Source organism: Hyperolius riggenbachi, chromosome 4 (genome assembly GCF_040937935.1).
Source record: "Hyperolius riggenbachi isolate aHypRig1 chromosome 4, aHypRig1.pri, whole genome shotgun sequence".
NCBI lineage: Eukaryota > Metazoa > Chordata > Amphibia > Anura > Hyperoliidae > Hyperolius > Hyperolius riggenbachi.
Genome location: NC_090649.1, coordinates 284,377,706 through 284,397,714, shown reverse-complemented (window position 1 = coordinate 284,397,714; position 20,009 = coordinate 284,377,706). Strand labels below are relative to the sequence as shown.

The 20,009-nt window shown below is 40.9% G+C and overlaps 1 protein-coding gene across 1 annotated transcript in view; it reads right to left on the bottom strand.

Moving 5' to 3' along the window:
* Positions 1–20,009, bottom strand: part of SLC35F1 (solute carrier family 35 member F1) — a 450,499-nt gene that overhangs the window by 392,992 nt on the left and 37,498 nt on the right. The window lies entirely within an intron of this gene.

Genomic DNA, 20,009 nt, shown 5'->3' with positions numbered 1-20,009 from the left:
AGTCTAAACTGCTTAGTGAATTGAGGCCTTGTGAATGCTGCCCAGTCCCTGCTTATGTGCAGATGCCTGTCTATGAAGTTACTTGACATTGGAGCATAAGAGGTAGTGTGGTTGGACCTCCATCCCCTAAAGATCTACCAAATTAGGTAACTTCACTGGAGCTCTGGGCATCCTTGTGGTGATAGCACACGACAACACTGCTGAGATGGTAATGCCGCAAAGAAAGCAGCCTTCTCATCTGTTTCAATTACAGCTATCCCCTACAAAACCATACTAGCTTAACAAATACTGTATGCTTATATAGCACCATTAAATAGAAGAGAAAAGTAGTGGCCCCTAGAGGCATGAATGAGAGGTTACCTCATAAATGTTTTCTATGAATGCTGCTAACAATCGTGTTAAGCGCAATATTGTGTATTTAAATAGTTTGTACTCTTTTATATGTTGCCAGTATTGACATGTTGCCGATTGCATGTTTTTTATAGGTGTAATAGTGGCAGTCCATTGGTCGAAGTGCCTGGATAACGGTCAGTTTTTTGCCTATTTTTCTTTGGTAGCCTATATGGAGTGCCATATGACCGTAATATGTGTTTTTGAAGAACAATAAACAATGGGTTAAGTATGAGGAGGTGGAGCCACCCACTTAGGGTGTGGTGGCCACTTCCTGAGCATTTAAAATGGTGTATGTATTTGTATTTGCTGTTTAACACCTGAAGAAGGATGTAATATCCGTAACATGTAGTGTGTATACCTGCTCCTAATACAGCAAATTTATTTGCAGCCAGTAGCGTGCCATCTCTCTTTGTTTGCATGAACATTTCCCAAAGCCTTAGGAGCAATCCGGCTGAGACGAGGCACCGGCAAAGACACATGTCCAGGTTACCTGTTCTCCAGGCATCTAGTTGCTTTTTAGAAGAGGAAAATGCCTGGCAGGATGTGCTCATTTAGCAACAGTTGGATAAGCATTTCCAGAAGAGAAAAGAGAAATCATGGCACCATCCATTAAACATCTTTATTCAATTTATGCAAACATACAAGTACGGATGTTAATTATTTAGTGTTGATGCACATTTTATGCTTATTTATTTTATGCAGAAACTGATAAACTTGATTGGTCTACTTCTAAACAACAGACATTTACATAAAATTAGCATATTATTTCTATCAACTCATAATTCTTAGCACCTCACTGACCATCCCCAGCGTACAGGGGACTAACAATGTACTGACGGGTAAGTGGGTGACACATATAACTTGCTGACCAGAAAACAATGTTTTTTTGCAGATCAGTCTGTAGCCACGTGGACAGGTTCCCGATTTCTGTTTTCTCTATTGTAAGTGCTCATGTTTAGCAACCAGCCTGATTGGTGACAGAGTCGGATCAGGTCATTTGAGTGCGGGGATCAGCAGGCGTCTAATAGACGCTTTTGTTAATAATAAGGCACCAAAGCAGTGAGTTGGGCATCCGATGCCGATAGTAACCAATCGGCTATCACATAGGAAAAAATAGTAGTAGTCGATCAACTACAACTAGCAGCCATGTAATGTAAATTATTATTATTATTATTATTATTATTATTATTATTTATTTATAAAGTGCCAACATATTCCGTGGCGCTGTACACTGTAAGAAAACAAACAAGGGATGCATAATGATACAGACAATGATATACATCAAATATGAACACTGATACAAAATACAGCACTGCTGATTACAATTTGATTTAACATGATGACTAAAATGTATAAATGTCTAACAGAGTGCAAGCAATTAAATGAATAACAGTCCATGACACAAAAGGATGAGAGCCCTGCCCTTGCGAGCTTACAATCTAAAGGAATGGGGTGGAAACAAGAGGTGGGGATGTATACAGTATATGTACAGGCAGTGCGCAATTAGGTTATTTAGTGGGTGCATGGCCTAAGCTAGAGAATATGCTTGTCGGAAAAGGTGGGTTTTGAGGGAGCGTTTAAAAATTTCAAAGGTGGGAGAGTGGCGAATGTGTTGTGGAAGGGCATTCCAGAGGAGGGGTGAGGCACGTGAGAAGTCTTGTACACGTGAATGTGAGGAGGTAATTGTAGAAGAGGATAGAAGAAGCTTGTGTGCAGATCTGAGATTGCGGTTGGGTTGGTATCTGGAGACTAGTGAGGAGATGTACAGGGGAGAGAGATTGTGGAGAGCTTTGTAGGTTAGGGTTAAGAGTTTGAACTGAATCCTCTCATTAATTGGTAACCAGTGAAGAGCTTGACAGAGAGGGTCAGCAGAGGAAGAGCGAGAGGAGAGATGAATGAGTCGAGCAGCAGAGTTCAGTACAGAATTGAGCGGTGTTAGTCGGTTAGTTGGAAGTCCGCCAAGCAATATATTGCAATAGTCCAATCGAGATATAATAAGAGCATGTACTAACATTTTGGTTGTGTCATGGGAGAGAAAAGGTCGGATACGTGCTATGTTTTTCAGTTGGAAATGGCAGGAGCTGGTTAGGGAGTTAATGTGAGGAGTAAATGAGAGAGAAGAATAAAATATTACCCCCAAGCACCGTGCTTTGGGAACTAATGTTATAGACGTGTTGTTAACATTTATTGTAATATCAGGCAAAGGGGTGGACAGGGATGGTGGAAAGACTATTAGTTCAGTTTTATTCATATTAAGTTTTAAGAAGCGAGAGGACATGAAAGAGGAAATAGCGGCCAGGCAGTCGGGAACCCGTGTGAGGAGGGAGTTAAGGTCTGGGGCCGAGAGGTACAGTTGTGTATCGTCTGCATATAGGTGGTATTGGAAACCAAATGAGCTGATTAAGTTACCAAGACCGTGCATGTAGATGGAGAAGAGGAGGGGACCGAGGACAGAGCCTTGAGGTACCCCTACAGACAGAGGATGTGAAGAGGAGGCATGATCTGAATAAGAAACAGTGAAAGACCTTCCAGAGAGGTAGGAAGATATCCAGGAGAGAGAGAGGCCCTTTATTCCTATAGATGAAAGGATCTGTAGGAGTAGAGTGTGGTCGACAGTGTCAAATGCTGATGACAGATCTAGAAGGATGAGTATGGAATAATAGCCTTTGGATTTACTTGTGAGGAGATCATTAGCTACTTTGGTGAGGGCTGTTTCTGTGGAGTGGTTTGGCCGGAAGCCAGATTGGAACTGATCAAGCAAGGAATTTGCAGATAAATACTGACTTAGTTCAGCATGAATGTGGCGTTCAAGTAATTTAGATGCAAATGGAAGAAGTGACACTGGGCGGTAGTTAGCAAGTTCAGTGGGGTCTAGAGATGTTTTTTTAAATAGTGGTGTTACAACAGCCCTCTTGAGTGAGGATGGAAAAATTCCGGTGGAGAGGGATAGATTAAACAGCGATGTTAGGGCAGGGATGAGGGATGTGGATAGCTGTGGAATGAGATGTGATGGGATAGGATACAACGAACAGGTGGTTAGATGGGATTTGGAGATAAGGGAAGAGAGCGAATGTTCGGAGAGTGGAGAGAAACTGGAAAGAGAGCAGTCAACAAGAGGAGTGGAGGTGGAGTTTGATGTTTGCGTGGAAAACACACTACGGATTTTTGCAATTTAAATTACCAATATATTTTATTAGCATCACCATTATTAGCAGCACCACCTGGCACCCAACTCATGCAGGGGTGCCGTAACATGTACACCACATTCCTGCAGAAACAGGTATCCAGGACCAATAACTGCTTTATATAAAATATTTGTATCCGCCAACCACTATAAGTCCTATCTCAACAATCGTAATATTATCAATGATCTGTATAAATAACTATTAGACACACAGAAGGTATAACATCATTATAGCTTCACACATAGAAGAAATATGGGAATGTAAAGGCAACTCATTTACCATCTCGGCCTTATCATCTCTCACCTGCTCTGTCTAATACATCCAAGCCAAAGAAAGCATATACAGCATAACATATACAGTTTGAGTTTCAGGAGAATGTCAGTTTACACTGTTTTATATTTTACTGTAATCGTTTATTTTTTCAATCGGTTAATTTCCCTCAGTTCCAAAAGTTCACATCCAGAATAATTTGTATTCTGTGCCACTTTGCTTTAATCCTTTCACTGCCAGTTAATTGGCTCTCATTTTGCACCTTAAAGAGGAAGTGTTGTGAAAATAACGATGATTAAAATTACTTATTTTTACAGTATTAATTTATAAATTATTTATGTAGTGTTTGCACATTGTAAAATCTTTTCTCACCCCGATTTAACTTCTTAAATTTATCACAGGTGGCAACATCTTTAGCTCTGCCAGGGGATCTCTGTGGAATGTTCATTTACTGAGAGTTCTATGCACAGCTGGATGTTCCTTGGATGGCAGTTGGAAACAGCTGTTATTTCCCACAATGAAATGAAGTTCACAGACAGCAAACTGTCAGGGCCATGGCCCTGACATCACACTGTGGGAGGGGTTTCACCATGATATCAGCCATACAGCTGTCCCTAATGATTTGTTTGAGAAAAGGAGTAGATTTCTTATGAGAAAGGGTGTATCAGCTACTGGTTGGGATGAAGTTCAATCCTGGTTTAAAGTTTCTCTTTAAATGGCCACTAATAAATACAGTTTATCTGAGCAACATATGCAGCACTGACTGGACACTAATTCTGGCCAGTCTTATCACAGACGCCTCATGCACGTTTTCATCATAAAGATTGTACTGACTTTACATAGCAGGATGCAGGTGAATCAGATGGATTGGTTCAGGATTCATCATTGTCCATAGGTGCTCCTTTCATTTCAGTGGGGTGCCATACACAACCATGCTAAAACTACTGAAGCAGTTGTAGCCAAAAATACACATGTAATCTGATCTTTTCCTTTCAGTGTAAAGAGCTTTTAATACTGACTTTTCAGCACCAGAAATGTAAAGGTAAATGGGTAAGTGGTCATAAATGACCCCTTTTATTTACTTAGTTGGGGTTAGCACTATAAGTTCCCCATACTAATAACCCCACCTTTTCCAGGGCAACGGAGGAAGGGAAGAGCCCATTGTGAAGGTATTAACAAGGGTGCTTTCCAATGTACCATTCTTAAGAGCATTGAGGGTGTGTAGTGGCCAAATAGCTGAGCCCTACACTTGCAGATTATGCTTTCCTGCAGATCCATGGTGGATAAAGGGTTACTAACGCTTGGGAGGTGGACTTGATTTAAAAAACAATTGTTATCAATAAAACTTTATAAAATTAATACATTTACTGCTATTAGTCTAGAGCAGCGCAACGATAGCCTAGAATGCCACAGTAAATTTCTGATGAGTCATCACAGGTGCATGATTGTTTTGTTTCGTAAATTCATTATTGGGGGAAAAAAATTGCTGCAGTGAAATAAATCAGCCTTGAAGTCTATTTTGACTCCTTAACACATTTCAGCTTCAAGAAAACCTTCAAAGACTTCATGTTGAGTCTTTAGCTGAAAGATAATTACATTCAGTTGGTCAGATGCAGAGGCAGGCTACTGGATGATTCACACAAGTTAATGTTGTACGAGTCTAATTGTAGAAACTAATGCACTCTGTAATCCACCTAAAGATTTCAGAGAAAATCATCAAGCAGACATTAATTAGACTGTACTACGGTGTCCTAATTCCCAACTCAGCAGTTCGTTTGCAACCTACACAACCCATCAAAAGCATTTTACATGTGCAGTTATGACAAGCTCTGCTGCTAGATGTCTGGGAACTACGATATGGAAACATGTTAGCCAGGGAATAATTGATAGCTTAAAATGTGTCACTGTTTATAGGTGAAAGGGCCCAATGCATCAAACTGTGATATGATTTATTACACGCTAAAAGTGGCACATTAACAGAAATGATCACATGATAATTTTGTCTGAGGCAGGGAACACACTTGACAGTTTTCATACGTGTTTTCTGCACTGAAAAACTGAGAACTCATGTTAATCAATGGCCTAGTTCACGCTTAATGTGTTCTTGGCACGCAGACATTCTGCATCATGATTCTGCACATTTAGTCAGTTTTCTGTAACAATTACATTAACTGCTGTGAAAAAACACGTGCATTTTTCTGCATAGAAACACAGTTGGTGTGCAGAAAATGTATGCAGAAAAACGCACGCAGAAAACTGAAAGACAAGTGTGTTCCCTGCCTCATGCAAAACATTTATGCTGTTATTTGTAACTGTCATGTCTCCTGTCTCATTTCTACACCATAGTCACAAGGCTTTTCAGTTGTATGTGGAGCAGTGAAAGGGACCTTTTTTCCACTTCCGCTCAGTGCAGAAGCGGATCCTAATGTTAAACATAGGATCCGCTTCCACTTGTAAAAAGAAACCAATCCACTTGCCACATTGCGGTAAGAGGAGCGCAGGGTCTGAACTTTTCACATTTTATCGAACTGGCCAGCAAATGTATGCAATGAAAGCATATGAGAACGGACAGTGTCAGTTTTCACTAGGCTAGTCACCACTTCTGCTTCCCCGATTGCGATAGCCGCCGTGACATAATACTCATGTGTCCAGCCGCCACTTGGTCCCTCCTACACAGCCCGGTGGCTGGCAAAAGCTTGGGGATCTCCATTGGGTTGCAGAAGACCTATTGGAATCCAGAGCAACAGGGAGAATTCTCGTTGGTTCATGATGGACCAATGAAAATTCTCACTGTTGCTAGGGGGGAATGGTCTATTTCATTCTATGGAGAGCCCCATGCTCTTGCCAGTTTCCAGGCTGAGTACAGAGGGACCGAGAGGCTGCGATCAGCAGTGGGACCTGAGAGTGGTGATCTCAGGCAAAACAGACGGGTGGACGCGCAGTGGACAGCGCAGAAACTACAAGTGGATGCAAAATGGACGGAGCACATCCACTTAGCAGATGCACTTACTATGCCCGTTTTGCATTCTCTCAAGTGTGAACCATGTGTTTCACACATAAAAGGTGTTTAGTCCTGTGTTGTCAGTTTTTGACAGTTGGCATCAGTTTTGCATGTGTTTCTATGGCTGTGTTCACACATAAATGTGTACATTTCCAGTCCAGGCAGACAAAACTGACAGGACAGGATTGGACAAGAAATGTACAGATTTGTGTGTGAATCAAGCCTTACTCATGGAGAAAATACAAAGACATTACAAGAAAAGTTATTTAGGTAATATCTTCCTAGCAAGCTTTCAAAACTTAAAGAGAAACCATGACCAAGAATTGAACTGTATCCCAATCAGTAGCTGATACCCCCTTTTACATGAGAAATCTACTCCTTTTCACAAATGGATCATCAGGGGGCTCTATATGGCTGATATTGTGGTGAATCCCCTCCCACAGGAAACTGTGAGGACCATGGTCCTGACAGTTTCCTGTCTGTGAACCTTGTTGCATCGTGGGAAATAGCTGTTTACAGCTGTTTCCAACTGCCAATAAAGCAAGCAGCAGCTGCTTCCAGTGACATCACCTGCCAGCAGTAAAAACGTCACCATGTGATAAATGTCAGAAAGTAAATCAGGGAGAGGAAAGATTTTACAATGGGCAAACACTAACTAAATCATTTATACATCATTATTGAAAAAATGAAGCACTTTTATATTACATTATTTTCACTGGAGTTCCTCTTTAAGGTACTTCTTCAGGTATACAGAACTGGATCAGAACCGTATCAAGCTATTTCTTACATGTACAAACCTATATATGATTTTATAGGTGTATACAGTTTCAAACTGCAGTATACACCTAGAAAATCAAATATAAGTTTGTGCATGTAAGAAATAATTTAATAGCTCTATTTCACCCTTTCTAATCCAACCCCATTTAGCTATTGATCTATTTGAGAAACAAGTATATCAGTAAATCAGAGTTTTGATCTACCAAACTGTCCAATCAAACCTCATGGAAATAGAAAAAAGAGCACTAAAATGATTGCGTAATCGACCAAACCGCACAGCTGATAAGGGTGGCTCGATTGTTCTTCCCCCTACTGAAATGTAGAAAGAGGAAGCCCTCCAACAGTTGCTGGACCTACAGACTCCTGAAAGGGGACCTCATGGTGGGTTATCAAACCAACTTTAGGTCACACCTATGTACAGGGGTAAAGAAAGGCCATTTAATGCCTGCATTGATCAATAACTTGTCACCAATGTTTCCTATTAAAGCTTTCTGGTATCATTTACCAAAGATCCCCAAAGATCCCCAAGTCTGTGACCAATCCCCCAGGTCGACCCGTTGTGTCGGACCTGGGATCGGTCCGGAAGAGGTTGTCCAGGTATCAGGTATCCAGGTATGTCATGCAGCTCCTTTATTTATTTATTTATTTTTATAACATCTGGGCGATACCCTAGATGTCTTGGAAGGCTTGGAAGCAAAACCATGGCACCGGTTGGACCTGTTGGTGGCCATTGATTTCACCAGCAGAATACCACACAGCGATGGAGTTGAGGCAGTGAAGATGTATTTGTCTAGGGGAAAGATCCCGCTTTTAATGACTTCATTTGTGACTGCCTTATGTTCATCCTCATGCACAACTCTTTTCTCTTTCGTGACACTTGGTACCAGCAGGTCTTAGTCTGCACATATGCAAATTTGTTTCTTGAAGCCTGGGAAGAACAACATATTAATTCTTTGGCAGTCTGCTCCAAGATGGTCTAAGGAAGTGGTCCAGGTATGTGCATGATGTCCTGGCCTCTTGGTCAGGGGATCACCACACATTGCAACGCTTTTTAAATTACATCAACAACAATGATGTTAATACTGTATGTTGTTGACGATACACTAGGGGTAACAGCTCCAGGGGTTTCATCACGTTCCGCTGCTTGCCCAGATATCGTTTGCCATTACCGCAACTTACCTGATTGACCACGACGGCTCGACATCTTGCTGCATGTCCAATCAATACATGCGATCAGTTTTGGGCCAAAATTGGTCACATGGTCGATTGGGCATGCTCTTGGCAGCACACATGTTCATCTGATTCAATAATAATTATCGAATTGTGCGGCCACCTTAACTTTCTGTACCTATCCAATAAAGCCTATTGCTCTCTATAACTTAATTAAAATATTTAGCAAACCAAGTCAAACAAATTGAACCTATATAAACTGGCAAGAGGGTCATTGAAGGTAAAAGAGGAGCGAGCCCTTGATAAGCCAATCTTTATCTATGGCTGTTATAAGCTGCAGCGTGATGCACTGTAAGCGCAATGACAATGGCTGTGTGCTCAGTGCAGCATTGTCCAATCCATGGAAGTCAATGAAGCAGGACATGCTGAGGCGGCATATACTGTATCCTTTATAACTGTAGCAAATGATGATTTTATATAGAAAGCAGTAATATTGCATTGTTTAAAAGGAAATAAATATGGCAGCCTCCATATTCCTCTCCCCTCAGGTTCCCTTTATAGAAAGACTATCAAAAATGAAGAGACAACATTCTTACCTCCCACAAGAGAAATAGTGAAACTGACAGCTCTGGTTGAAAGCTACGCTGCACTACACAGGGCAGGTATATGTGAGACGGAGATTGTCCGCAGCTTTGCCTGGAAGTATCTGGCTAGGGTCCTACGCTGCAGGATGTCGTTAGACGGATCAAACTATACTTCTACACTTCTAAAGGGGATCTCTTCTATCTACAAACACCTGCATGCTTCCTCTCCTGTTGGCTGTTTGAAGTCATCCAAACTTCATAATTAAAGGATCTACCAACATCCTAATTGATAGAATTAAACCTTTCCATTGGCTAATTCTTTAACCTTTTTGTATACCAGTAATTTTTTACTGCTTCATTTCTATACAGTTTGATTCTTTTTGAATTTTATTGCTCTCTGTTTTCGCAATAGTGCACATGTAAGGGAAAAACTTTAAAAACAGATACTTACCTAAGTAGTGGGAAGCCTCTGGATGGTCCAGAGGCTTATCAATCCTTTTCAACCCCTCTGCTTCTGCCTGGGACATTCTTCTTCTTCTATATGACCGCGCTCCCATCTGCATACAAGTGCGGCTGTCCGTACCTGTGCAGCAGCACAAAGCCAATCATGCATGGATGAAAAAGTCATGCACGAGCCGCTTCGTGCTACTGTGCAACTCACGCTCGTACCCAGAGGGGAGCGCGGCCTCAAGAAACATATTTGGCAATTTTGGCGAATATGTTTAGATGGATTCAGTGCTAGAACAGAGTAGTGGAAAAAGACTGGTAAGTTTTACTCTACTTGGGTGAGTCTCAAGTTGTTTTTGTTTTGTTTTTTTAAGACTTTAGGTACGCTTTAAAATAATATGCCCCAAATTAACCTTTGCTGGATATGACTTTCCTTACTTAAAGTTGTTAGTTGCTGATCAGGTATTTTGTATAAAATGAGAAATCATTACATAAGAGAAAACTCAAGAGAAAAACATTTTGAAAAATGAGACAAAGATGAGGGGATCGATTTTATATAATTGTACTTTTTCTTTTCAAATAGCCAGCCAGATCTGAAAATGTCTATTTTATGTCTTCCTTTGAACCAGGGTATCTAAAGTGAAATCAATGTAAATCTTTCTATCTGTATATCAGAGATAACTCATGAGAAAAGTGTTGGGCTTCAGGGCCTATAAAGGCTTATATGTCTGGCTGTGTGGCCACAAGCCTCTCTATCAGAGACATTTATATTCAGACAATACTACATACAAAGGAGGCTCTCAATTGGCAGCCATGCAGAAAATAAAGTCGTGGACTGATCAGTGTTTCAGTAACTGTGAACTTTGTGGTTCAGGATTAGGACAAACTCTCCTGTTCTGTGAGGCTCTGGCTGTCTCCTTTGTTTCCTCTGTATTCTCACATACCAGCATTTGGGTTAGGGGAAGAAAAGAGAGAAAAAAAAAACAAAGCAAAGCCAAAGAAGAATGTCATTCCAGGGTGGTACATTGACCGAGATGAAGAAAGAAGCAAAGGTATCTGTGGACTGTTGACAAAAGAAGATTCTTAACATAAAACTGAATGGCATACTTGGAAAGCCTCTGTTTATGTTGCCATGAGCACACACTCATGTATGTATGGTTTGCCGTTCTGAACAGCAGCTACATTTCAGCTAATCATTTGTAATGTTGATGTTCTGTTCCAGTTTTATGGCTCACACAAAATTAAAGTACATCTGTCACTTTCTCAGTGCCCAAATTTTAGATTTGCATGGAATACAGTTAGACCTCCTCTACATGGCCATTTAGTGAGGGTGGAAATGCATGATGTTCTACTGCTCTCTTTAGAGATGATCCCATAAGCGTGTATGTGGTTAGGCGGTGGCACGGTTGCAGAATGTGCCCTCTTATGTGTACTTGTACTCTGAATTATGACATTCAGTACAGAATTACAGTTAAAAAATGGATAAAGAATTTGTTTTGGTCAAAGGAAGAGGATGTCTGACACTGCTGTTAAAGCTTCAGGGCTTGTTCACAAGGCTTCTGCTTTGCACGTCTCATTCGAACGCCGTAATTTATTTTATTTTTTTTGCCCCATTGTGCAGTAGCCAGCCAAGCCAAGGTCTTTGTGGCCTCTCCAAAAATCCTGCCCTGGTTGGCAGGCTTTGCTGACAGTGTTGGGAAACCCTGTATCGCAGAAAGATCAGCACATTCAGAGTGCACATTTATTGGCTTGAAGAAAGGCGAATGCCCGAAATAGCATTAGGCCAGTGTCTGTCGCCATGATTTGAGACACGACTTTTCTGGAGTGTGGCTGTTGGACTCTACTCCCTCACGGACTCTTTACACAAGGTGGCAAGCAGGCATTTGATGGACTTTGGGTGTCTTTGGTGCCTATCTACTGTGAGTTGCTGGTTCTTGTTGAACACAAATTGTATTATATGGAAACCCTTTGTATTAAAAGAGCTTGAAGTTTTGCATTATACATCTGAGTGTGCTGATCTTTCTGCGATACAGATATTTGAGTGCCACCTGGTGCTCTGGTGGCTGGATTGTTGCACCTCAATTACAACCAGTGGAGTGCGGCTGGGTAATTCTACTTTAGTGTTGGGAAACTCTGGTATACAGTGTTATTACCAGATTGGAATGCAGCAACCCCCAATAGGGTAATTTTAACAGTTGGATGAATTCCACCTAGTACATGCAGTAAATGGGTACAGGTTTCACAAGTGTAACCTGCCACATTATAATTATACTCTAGTATAAAGTGATTCGTTAAACGTTCTAAGCAGATCTATTAACAAAAAATATGTATGAGCATTTGAATTGGTTTAGTTGAACTGACAAGAAAACAATCATACGAGTGAAAAAATACCTACTTTGCTTCACAATTTACAGTTGTAAATACAATCTACGGTAATTTGTTTAATGAGACACTATGGGCAGTATGAAGTTTGTATGTTTACTTCATGTGTTTTATGGGTTTCCTCCAGGCACTCTGGTTTCCTCCTACATAGCAAAAGCATACTGATAAATTCATCTGTTATCCCAAAAATTAGCTTATTGTGAGCTTCTCTGAAGGACAGCCAGCAACATAACCATTGTACTTTGTTAAGCACTGCGGAAGATGTCAACACCATATAAATGCATAATAATAAGAATCTAATTATATAAGTGAGTGGGCTGAAGACATATTGCTCCAGCATTGCCTTTACTACATACAAGTTGTAATGTGATGCTGGGATTACACCATCAAATATTTTGGCACATAGATGGTTCGATAGATAACTTCTGACAGGTCCGATCTTATTTTCGATTATTTTTATGATCGATTTCTCATAGAAGTGAATGGAAATTGACATGAAAAACGATCGGAAAATCGATCAGACAGTAAATCTGCTGAAAAATCTCATTGTGTATCCCCAGCATGACACATTTCTGTCAGTGAGACTCACTACTTAGGACTTTTTCTGTACACTAAAAAAACTGATGCGTTTTAACTGATAAGTTGTTCCATAGCAGTGCATTGTGAATGTTACCTGAGCCATAGGGAAACATGGACATCACCTTTGCTTGGACTGCACATCAGTTGTCTGTTCAGTTATAACTGACAGCAACTGATTTATTATGAAAGGACCCTGTATGTCTTTGTACTCTAAAGGTGCATACACATATATGACAACGATTGTTCGTAATAAGCGAGCAACGATTGTTAAAATAGCAATTGGTCAATAAAGCAAAGTAATAACTTAAAAAGTGGCCAACAATGCAGTAGTTGAAAAGCAAACGATGCAGAAAAAATATACTATTTAAAAGTTGTTTTTACGCATGTGCTGTGGTTTGTGAATGATCGTTTGCTTAAAAATCTTCGTACACACACACACTTTTATTAACGATAATCGTTTAAATAATTCCGACAGGTTGGATCGGGGGCGTTTGGAACAACTTGGCTCGTTTGTCGTTGGTTTTAATGATCGTTTGTACGTTTTAACCAACGATAGTAGGCCGATACCTACTGGAACGATCGTTTCAAACAACTATAGTTGGATGTGTGTACGAGGCTTAAGATTCAGCACTGGACAAGCCACCCTCTCACTGATGGTCTTTCCTCTGCGACAAGCATTTTTTTGACTAAAGATAAAGAAGGAAAAGAAGTGTACAATCTTAAATTCAAATTAATTTTCTGGAAGTATATCTGAAGAACTCTGTGCAGTATTAAAGTAGCAGAACATGCATAATGTATTGTAAATACTGTACAAATACCTGTATTCCTTTGCTTATAACATGCTTTGAAAATTCACTAAAATAGTCTGATAATGGCTGGTTACTGTGTTATGAGTGAGAATAAGCCTAGAACAGCCTTGTTATCAATCTACAGCAGTTTAACCAGTGAAATGAAGTTTCTACCAACCAGAACCCACTCATTCTATTGTCTCCGAAGCTGCATCCATTACATTCCAACCTAACCATAAAGCATTTGATCAAAACAGAATAGCAGCAGAAAAAGTATAAAAATATTTTGCAGTTAACAGGGCAACTTTAAATAGATAGAACAAGAAATTATGATCTCATGCAATGCTCAGCTCAATGGAACTTTACTAAGCTCTTCTTTAGAGCAATGTTACAGGATGAAAAGTAAGGGCATAAAGGTCCATTGACAGAAGATTTGCTATAGCCGACTGTGTGTCGTCATAAAAAATTAGAAGTTGAAAATAGTGATCACATGATCTGCTCGCTGTACACCATATTGATCCTATGTAAGGAGGTCTCTGGTCTCTGTGACATTACATACACTGCTAAAAACAGCTTTCAGGATTATGCTATGGCCGGGCATGTTTTAAAACTTTATACAGCAGTCTCTACCTGTGGAGTGATTATTTGTGCTGCATTTTGTCACAGTGAGTCAAAAGTAAGGTTATTTTAGCTGCAGATTCTCACATGTGCTAGTAACAGAAAGTCAATATGGCATAATGAAGAATATGATGGAAATGTTGGGCGTCTGGAATCTGGCTCTCAGGGGTAGATTACTTTTGAGTAATGTATAGAGTAATGTATGGGCACCTTAATGATACTTCCAAATGTTTAATAAATACAGTATAATCTCATTAAGTTAACTTCCTCAAAAAGTAACAGGGTGCCTTACTTAGTCCATATAGGTTCGAGCCAGGATAGTGTCAGCACTAAGCAAGGAGGAATTTATACCATATATACTTGCATTTAAGCTGACCCGCGTATAAGCCGAGGTAACTACTTTTCCCTCAGAAACCAGGAAAAAGTGATTTGACTTGCGTATAAGCCCCCTTCCCAGTATAGCCCACTCCACAGTAGCCAGATGTGCCCCCAGTACAAGTCAGCCCCCCTCCCCATAGCCAGATGTGCCACGAGGACAATAGTTGTGTATCAAGACGCCACTAGATGGGCTCATAGATAGGAGACAGCGAATGCCACACAGGAAGAATCCCCAATCATTGCAGGAAGTCTTGAGCAGCGCACTCTGCGCACCATGTTGCAGGGGATGGGCACAGACTCAGCAGGGAGCCAGCTGACTAGCAGAATTTCTAGTGCACGTGCCTTACGCTCCTCTGCCAGTAACAAAACCTGCTCCACCATCCGTTCTGCTCCACTGACCCGCATATAAGTTTTGTGCTGAAAAATTTGGCTTATATGCGAATATATACAGTAACTAGAAATGGAAAGCAGATATTTTAATAAACTTCAAAAATGCTACATGTTGAATATATATAAAAATAAAAAAAGTGAACATACTGTCTTCAGCAACTAAGAGTGTATATTTCTTTCCTAAAGAATTTACTAAACCAAAATGAAATACTAAAATAATTTCTCCAGGATAAAGACAGCTAAGTTCTCAGTGGCAGCTTTTGGCAGCACATTCACTTTGTAAAATCTTTCTTTTTGATAAGAGCTATGTTATCAGCTTGTGGTCCGATATTCCTATTGTATTTTGAGTGCTGCTGAAGTGTGTATGGCACAATAGAGATGTTTAATACAGCAAAACATAGTGCCTGGGGTACCAGCAAGCTGCTGAAAACATAGGGAATCCCAGGAGCTTCAGCCTTTTCCTTGCTTTGGCTGCAGCCTTCGACCTTGTTTATAAATCACCAGATCTATCGCAAGCACTGAGCGATTTGTAATGTGATTTTTACAGAGCTTTTTCCATCGCTTTTTGCTTACAAAAGCGCGTTTCGTCAGTCAGGAAGTGAACTCTTTAACCCGGAAATGAATAAATGCAATGTATTTGTTCATTAAAGCGCTTGGGAAATCACGATACAAAAAGCTTTTTCAAGCGCTTTGCGATTTCCCTATACCTTCCATTGAGCCAAAGTGCTCAGAAAATGGCACAAGTAGCGCATTTGGGATGTTAAAAATGCTCACATGTCAACATTTCATAGGAAATCATTGCACAAGTGCTTTTACCGCCAGCGCTTAAAAAAAAAATTGAAAACGCTCATAGTGTGAACAAGCCCTTACAGGTAAATGTCAGGCGAGCAAACTGCAAACTTTACCTAAATATTCTCAAATACAGACAGCTAAACAAGTGATTTCACTGCACTCGTGTGTGATAAAATGAGAAATGAAGTCAGAATTGAAATAAATGGAGGGTGGACCAATCCCAAAGCCCACACAACAAAGGAATTATCATGCTTCAGGCCTCTAGTATTTAATCAATGAACTGAGCAGATTCCAGCCATTGTCTGCTTGTTGCCTGGAGAAGCAGACACTTCAAGGATTTAAGCACAGTTTATGGCCTACAAAGGAAGGGAGGCGAGCAAGTGCTCTTCTCATGGGAGCTGATCATACCGGACACAAAGGGGGACCTCCGGTCAAACCATGCTTACCCTCTTTGCTATGCAAATGAGCGGAACAGAAGAGTGGCACACTGCTAATTGTCATTTATTGGACTGGTTTAATTACTCACACAGAAGCCAGTATCTTTTACGAAGCTTATGTTCATAATGTAATAAATCAATGATCTTTTAACTTCATAAAACACGTGCACAGGACTGCTATTGGATAATGGTAGAGAATGTAGCTAAATCCTAACTTCAGTTTACATATCTGGCATAGCAAGGGAACTTAGCTACTAGGATATGCGGTCATTTGAAAAATCTAAGACTTCTGAAGACAGCACTGGCCAAACTTGTAAATCACACTACATGTGACCCACCTGCATCACTACTGTATAATTATTGCAAGGATATACCATTTCTTAATCCACTGTAGGGTCCCCTGCACTACCACAGCAGATGGTGTCCTTCCTTGGATGGACTGCAATGCTGTCCGCTGTCCAGAAAAGTCATATTGGATGGGTTTCTTCATAGTTGTTCATAGCAGTCCACATTGCAATGGACCTGTGAGCATGAACCCTTTCTGCATGTTCATTTGTCTGCTCAAGACCACTATGGTAAAATGCTGTGGACATAGGGCTTGAGACAGTAAAAGCAAGTAATATGCAAGTGGTGAAATGTGCGTTACCATAGCAATGCTTGCATTTCCCATGTACCACAGGTTGCAGAGTGCAACCTGTGGTACTCTCCTGGCATACGTACCGGTAAAACTGCCATGCGATATCTACACACGGCGATATTAATGGCATCAAGTGCATCAAGCCCCTGGTGTGATCCAGGCCGCAACTACAAACAAATGATCCTATATACAAAGCATTTTTCTATAAACAGCAAGTTATGTTTCTTTAATAAACAGATCATACAAGTACTAATGCTAGGAAATATGTAAAAACAGGTAGAGCAATGCCTAAATAGTACATCATTCGCTTCCATTAGATGGAAAAACAGACAGGCAAACATCCTACAGGGTGAAAAAAGAAATGTTTTTATTTTGCAAGTCATTTTTTTTTCTTGAGCAATGGTCAGTTTAATAAACATACAGTTTTCATAAAGAAACCTTTACCCTGAAAAGCCTGTTTTTCTGCAGAAAATAATTTTCCATCTCCTCAAATCAAAGTTCACTGGATCAAGAAATGATTAAAGTCCAGTTCTCACAACCAAGGCAAGCCAAAGAAAAAATAAGCTTGAAAAGTATCATATGGAGGAAGACCTTCAGCAACATGCACTGAAATCCAGGAGTGACAAAATGAATATAGAATTCAGAAAACAGCAGGAAATATTTAAGAACCAGCTCCACCAACAACAGAGAAAGACTCACAGGTTATTAGGTACCCGCTATCATTTTTAAGAAGCTGTGGCTACCTAGCTGCTGGCATTTGTGCAGCCCTACCTGATGCTGATGTAGCATTTGGCAGGAAGTGCTTTCAGCTGATTGTAATTGCTTGCCCGATGCTTTCTTATTCCGAGTCAGATAACCAATGGCAGGATGTGGTAATAGATACATTGCAGGGGTAGAGAAAATGACATCAGCGAAGTGAGTGCTGAAAAGCAGGTAACTATACCCAATTGTAAGGCCTGGGGCACACCAGAGGAGTTTTTCTGAGCGTTTTGAGTATTTAAATCTGCTGCTAATGTTATCCTATTTGTCTGTGCACACTGGAGCAATGAGGTTTTGTAAAAGACACAAAGGATAACATTAGCAGCAGATTTAAAAACTCAAAACGCTCAGAAAAACTCCTCTGGTGTGCACCAGGCCTAAGACCCTCTAGCACATACTGATTATCTGAGGGGGCAAACACTTGTTATATGGGGAGGGGTATGATGGCAGCACTTGTTATGTAGGAAAAATTATGGCTGCACTTATTATTAAGCAACACAGCAATGGCTGCATTTGTTATGGGAGGGCATGATGACTGCTCTTCTTATATGAGGAAAATGTTGGCTGCATTCATATATGCATGACAAAACGAATGACAGCAGCAATCTCATTGCCTCCTGACACTGTGATTGTTGTGAGCCATTCACAGCAATTAATGCTCTTAAAAGGGCACTGACGGCTCTGGTCTTAAGCCTCATCTACACGGTACAATTTTCTGTCAGGTCGGATCAATTAGACGGATCTAATAGATAATTTCCAAATGGTCCAATCGGATTGTGTTAGGTTTTGCAATAGATTTTGGGTACTTATCAAAGAAAAATCTATCGCAAAACTGATCTGAAACAATTTGGACGTCTACACACGATGCAATTTCTTATTAGATCTATCTAATAGATCTGTCTATCTGATGGAAAATTGTACCGTGTAGATGAGGTTTTAAGGCGGCCAGAGCCGCTGGGTCCACAAGGGGTTAAAGAGCATTGATTTCAGGATACATGTTCCTCTAAAAATTATCAGCATGAGCAGAGTGTGATTTAACGCCCTTTTCCACTAGCAATCGCTAGCGTTCACGCTGAACGCTAGCGATTGCTGAATCGCAAAGTGCAGGAAAGTTCCGGCGATTGCGTTCACAATTTTGCTATGCTGTAGTGTGCATAGCAAAATCGCGGCAAATATCGCTCCACAGCGCGATCGCGTTTGAGGAAAAAGCGAAACGCGGTAGTGGAAATAACCTACCGCGATTCCTATGTTATTTAGCAAACCGTAGCGATTTAAAAAATCACTAGCGGTTTGTGATTTTGCGATTCAGCATCGCAAACGCCGCTAGTGGAAAAGGGCCCTTAGAACCATTTGTTTAGGGGTGGAGTTTAAGGGCGTTGAAGGCGTCAGGTCTTCTGTGCTTTGGAAATGTAAACCTGAACATGTATACAATTTGTTATAAAGTCAATAAAAAGCATTTAGGGCCCGTTTCCACTAGCGTAGTAGATGCATGGTGATCTTAGTGCAGCCTCATGGTCCCATAATCCTAGTGCTGCCTCATGCTCCCATATACCTAATGCAGTCTTCTGCCCTCATATTCCTGTGCAGCCTCATGCCCCTGTAATGTTAGTGCAGCCTCATGCTCCCATATACCTAGCACGACCTCATGCCCCCATATACCTAATGCAGTCTTGTGCTCTCGTATACCTGTGCAGCCTCATGCCCCTGTAATCTTAGTGCAGCCACATGCTCTCATAATCCTAGTGCAACCTCATGCTCCCATATACCTAATGCAGTCTTGTGCTCTCGTATACCTGTGCAGCCTCATGCCCCTGTAATCTTAGTGCAGTCACATGCTCTCATAATCCTAGTGCAACCTCATGCTCCCATATACCTACTAGTCTTCTGCCCTCATATTCCTATGCAGACTCATGGCCCATAATTCTAGTGCAGCCTCATGCTCCCATATACCTAGCACGACCTCATGCCCCCATATACCTAATGCAGTCTTGTGCTCTCGTATACCTGTGCAGCCTCATGCCCCTGTAATCTTAGTGCAGCCACATGCTCTCATAATCTTAGTGCAACCTCATGCTCCCATATACCTAATGCAGTCTTCTGCCCTCATATTCCCGTGCAGACTCATGCCCCTGTAATCTTAGTGCAACCTCATGCTCCCATATACCTAATGCAGTCTTCTGCCCTCATATTCCAGTGCAGACTCATGCCCTTGTAATCTTAGTGCAGCCTCATGCTCTTATAATCCTAGTGCAGCCTCATGCTCCCATATACCTAATGCAGTCTTCTGCCCTCATATTCCTGTGCAGACTCATGGCCCATAATTCTAGTGCAGCCTCATGGTCCCATATACCTAGCACAACCTCATGCCCCATATACCTAATGCAGTCTTGTGCTCTCATATACCTGTGCAGACTCATGCCCC